This window comes from Lonchura striata, unplaced genomic scaffold (genome assembly GCF_046129695.1).
Source record: "Lonchura striata isolate bLonStr1 unplaced genomic scaffold, bLonStr1.mat Scaffold_179, whole genome shotgun sequence".
Classification (NCBI taxonomy): Eukaryota; Metazoa; Chordata; class Aves; order Passeriformes; family Estrildidae; genus Lonchura; species Lonchura striata.
The window spans coordinates 210,129-214,980 of record NW_027461115.1 but is presented as its reverse complement, the minus strand read 5'-3'; the positions used below and the strand labels follow the sequence as shown (position 1 = coordinate 214,980).

The 4,852-nt window shown below is 50.6% G+C and overlaps 1 pseudogene; it reads right to left on the bottom strand.

The window, feature by feature from the left end:
- Nucleotides 1–202: 202 nt before the first annotated feature.
- On the bottom strand, nucleotides 203–1,105 carry LOC144248562 (olfactory receptor 14J1-like; annotated as a pseudogene).
- Between the last annotated feature and the right edge of the window lie 3,747 nt (nucleotides 1,106–4,852).

Genomic DNA, 4,852 nt, shown 5'->3' with positions numbered 1-4,852 from the left:
TGGGTACAGGGAAGGTGGAGAGAAACAAAATAAGAAATGGCACAAAAAATGACATTGCTGTGTGGACAACATCAAAATGCAAAACAAAGAAAAATACACTCCAAATGGAAAAGAACAAGAAGTATAAAAAATTACTTTTATTACAAGTGATTTGCAGAAACTGGCCAGCAGTTTAATGTTTCTGAAAGCATTCAGTCATCAGTCACCTCACTGCAGCCTTGAGCTCCTGGTTCCTCAGGCTGTAGATGAGGGGGTTCAGGGCTGGAGGCACCACCAAGTACAGAACTGACAGGGCCAGATCCAGGGATGGGGAGGACATCGCAGGGGGCTTCAGGTAGGCAAACATGACAGTGCTGACAAACAGGGAGACCACAGCCAGGTGAGGGAGGCAGGTGGAAAAGGCTTTGTGCCGTCCCTGCTCCGAGGGGATCCTCAGCACAGCCCTGAAGATCTGCACATAGGAGAAAACAATGAACACAAAACAACCAAAAATTATACAGCCACTAACCACCAGAAGCCCCAGTTCCCTGAGATAGGAATTGGAGCAGGATAGCTTGAGGATCTGTGGGATTTCACAAAAGAACTGGCTCAGGGCATTGCCATGGCACAGGGGCAGGGAAAATGTATTGGCTGTGTGCAGCAGTGAATAGAGAAAGGCACTGGCCCAGGCAGCTGCTGCCATGTGGGCACAAGCTCTGCTGCCCAGGAGGGTCCCCTAGTGCAGGGGTTTGCAGATGGACACGTAGCGGTCGTAGCACATGATGGTCAGGAGGGAAAACTCTGCTGTAGCGCAAAAAGTGAAAAAAAAAAGCTGTGCAGCACATCCTGTGTATGAGATGTTTCTGGTGTCCCAGAGGGAATTGTGCATGGCTTTGGGGACAGTGGTGCAGATGGAGCCCAGGTCGCTGAGGGCCAGGTTGAGCAGGAAGAAGAACATGGGCGTGTGCAGGTGGTGGCCGCAGGCTACGGCGCTGATGATGAGGCCGTTGCCCAGGAGGGCAGCCAGGGAGATGCCCAGGAAGAGGCAGAAGTGCAGGAGCTGCAGCTGCCGCGTGTCTGCCAGTGCCAGCAGGAGGAAGTGGCTGATGGAGCTGCTGTTGGACATTTGCTCTGGCTGCACATGGGCACCTGTTCATGGAGAAAGGACAGGGACAAGTCAGGAGAGGCTGCTTGGAGCCAAACCTGGGCCATTCCCTGCAGCCTGTCCTGCTGGGACTCACCCACCCTTGTTCCTGCTCTGGGAAAACCTTCACCCAGGTCCCTGCCCCTGAGCTCCAGTTGTGCTGGCTGAGTGTGCCAGGAGCAGCCCAGCCTGTGTGTGGGGGCTCTCGAGGAGCCATCCCTGCCCTGCTGCCCTGGATTTGTGGTCCTGTGGCAGAGGAACAAGTCTGGATATTCAGGAGTTGTCAGGGGAGTCACTTCTACTGTATAAAAGTGCAGTACTTTACTTGCTATCATCTCCACTCACACTTCTAAGGTAAACAGATGGCAGGATATGATTTTAGGAATACTTTTCCTACCCACACATCATTCTTGGCTCTCTGAGTTTAGAAATCCCCAGTATTCCTGCTGCACTCAGAATTTGCCACAGAGAGATGTGAGAGGCAAAGGATTCCCTGTGGATGAGGGAAGGTGAGGGGCTGGATGGGCTTGTTCCCCCAGCACTGCTCTGTTCAGCCCCCTCTGCTTCCCTGAGCATCTCCCTGGGCCTGGACATCCCCTCCTGAGAGGTGCCTTGTCCCTGCCAGCGCTCAAAGAGCCCATCCCACCCTGTGTGCCCTCGGCCCGGCCCTACAGAAACCTGCCTGTGTGCAGGGCCCTGGCTGGGGCAGGCTCTGTGTGCAGCTGGGCAAGGGCAGCTCAGGAGAGCCCTGCTGGGCCCTGCAGAGGTGATGCTGCTGCTGCCCAGGGCTGAGGAGTGGCTGAAGGCCCTTTGGGAGGCTCCCAGCAGAGACACTGACCAGCCAAAATCACAGTTCTGGAGTCTCTGTAAATGTTCTAACATTCCTTTGATGATGCTGTGCATCCCTTTCAACTCACAATGTTCTGTGAATCTGGGATTACAATTCCTGTTCTGCTTCTCTCATCCCCCTGTTGTCTATAATCAAAAGAGAAAAAAAAGAACCCTTGCAACAGTGTTAGAACAGTGAAGTTAAAACCAGACCTTTATTGGAAGCTTCCAGGTGTCCCAGAGGGGATGAGGAACACCCAGCCCCTGATTTCAACAATTTGTTAATGTTGATTATTTAGGATATTTAACAGGAACATCCAATGGGAGATTCATTACCCAGTTACACAACCCTGGCTCAACCCACTGGAATAAGTCCAGGGCCTTCTTTGTCCCAGTTTTTCTTATCACTGCTTACATTCAAAACCCAAAATACTCTTCTTGTGGGTTCTTTCTCTGATAAAAAGATTATATAGCACTTTAAAAATGTATTTAGACAGGTTATAGTTCTAAAATCTAAGAGAAGGTAAGGAAACATACTAGAGTTAATTAAGGATCATAAATACATTAAATATATAATAGTAGTTAAAAAGAGTTATTTAAGAGTTTAATAGAGTTAGTTAAGGATTATAATTTTAAAACTACGTAACAGTAATTTACAGAACTATGAATATATGAAAAATATATAAAAAGCAAAAATATTTTTATCATCATCACAACTTCATCATCTTTCTCCAAGCAGAAAATTGAAAACACTCTCAGAAAAGCTCCTGACCTTTACAGCAAACCCAGGCTTACCTCCTTTGGGAAGTGTCCTCCGGAGCTGTGCCCAGGCTGGTCTGGAGCTGGGAGCAGTCCTGCCCCAGCCAGCCCCTCTCAGCAGCAGCACCTGCCCTGCTCAGGGTGGCTCCTTCCCCCCACAGCTCCTGGCCAGCGCTGGGAGCAGCTCCAGGGCCGGCTGAGAGCTGTCCCTGGCAGGCAGCAGAGTCCCTGGCCCAGCACAGCGCCCTGGGCTGCAGGACCCTGCTCTGCAGGACAGCCCTGGGCACCCCTGGCTGCTCTGCACAGGAGATGAGCAGAGAATGCACTCACAGGCTCTGTGGGCATTGGGATGTTCCAGCTTTAGGAGATGGCTCCAGGAGCTGCAGCTGCATTGTCCTGCAGCCAGAGGTTCCTGTGCCAAGGGCTGGCAGTGATTCTGCCCCAGGCACTTCTCAGCCCCTTCCCAGCCCTGACTGATTGAAGCTCTCTGTGCCTCTGTGCTGTGCCCGGGCTGTCTGCAGGCAGTGCCCCAGCCCTGCTGGGCTGGGAGAAGAGCTGCTCAGCAAGAGAAATGTGCTTTTGAAGCTCTGCTTGGTTACCAGGATCACCCTCTGTGCCAGGAGCCTGGCCCAGCTCAGCAGCACAGACACAGCACAAGGACTTTAATGACCCTCTGGGGCTTTGTGCTCAGGCCCTGAACATCAGGCCCTGAGAGGGAGCTGCAGAAACCTCTGGAGAACTCCATGTCAGAATCCAACTCCAAAGTTTCTTGGACTTTTAATGGGTCCCACTGAGGGACACGACTGAGAAAGTGTCCCCAGGCCCCAGGCAGAGCAGAGAACTGGAGGCACTGATGCCAGGTGGGGACAAAGAGAAGCCAAGTCTTGGTGCCCTGGGGCATCGCAGGGTCTGTGCCACCAAGGGCTGTGAGGAGACACCTTGTCCTGAGGCCCTGGGGCCTCCTGGCACAGCCCCAGCCAGGCTGGGCACTGTCAGCCCCTGGTCCTGCCCTCAGCATCCCCCCCATGCCCACATCCCAGTGGCCTCAAGCATCTGCTGGAAGGAGTCCCTGGGGAGCCTTGGTCAGGAATGGCCCTGGGGGCTCCTTCATGCTACCAGGGACTGCAGGTTTTTCAAAGGACTTTAGCTTTTGCTTTTGCCTTGCAGTCTCTGAGAGCTTTGTGCAATCATGGCCTCCAATATTCTGCTGTAATTAGTCCCTGGAGAGGCTTTGTCAGTAACAACACTCAGTGGGGCTCATTAATGCTTCAAGGTACTCAGTTCTTTTAAGGTACTTGGTGTTTCACTTTTGTTACAGACTTTGTGAGAAGTTTATGGAATCATGGCCCCAATTATCTGCTTTAATGAGTCCTGTGAGAGCTTTGTACTGACACTCAGTGGGGTTCATTAATACTCTGAGATACTCAAATTTTGTGAGGTTCTTTGAATTCTTCTTCCAAAACTGAGAGGTTTTTGTGCCATTTTGAGTGTCTGAGAGGTTTTTGTGCCATCCTGGCCTCCAGTTCACTCCTCCAAGGAGTCCATCAGGAACCGTTGTTGGGGATGGATCTCAGTGGGTCCCATTAATACCTCGAGAAACTTTGGGGGTTTTTTCTGACTTTTGCCTCCTGGAAAGGTTTGTGCAATCTCCTCTCAGGCCCTGAGGTTCCAGGGCTCAGCTCCAAATGCACCACGGGGCTCATTAGGATCAAGCAAGTCCTGACAAACCATGGCTGTGCCTCGATTTCCCTCTTGTCTGGGGCAGTTCATCAGGAAGATTTCTATGGTGGTTTCCGTTTGCCTATTTGATATTTCCTGGTCAACGCATCAATTAGTGTGGTGGGTTCAGTGCTGGCTAATTACCAGTGCACTCACTAGAATATACTTACTCATTTCCTGCTGTGAGATAGGATTAGGAGAAAGGAAAAGTGGGCTCAAAACTTTAAAAGAGTGTAAAGAAAAGTTTATTAACAGTAACTAAATGAAAGAGTAATAAGAATATGAACAAAACTTTCAGATCACATCCTCTCTCCATACAACCTGACAATGTAGAGACAAAACCTGAAATTTTCAAGTCAGTTTACCACCTCTAGAATATTCTAATCTTTCTTCAGTTCACATCAGGAGAGAAGTACCTCTTGT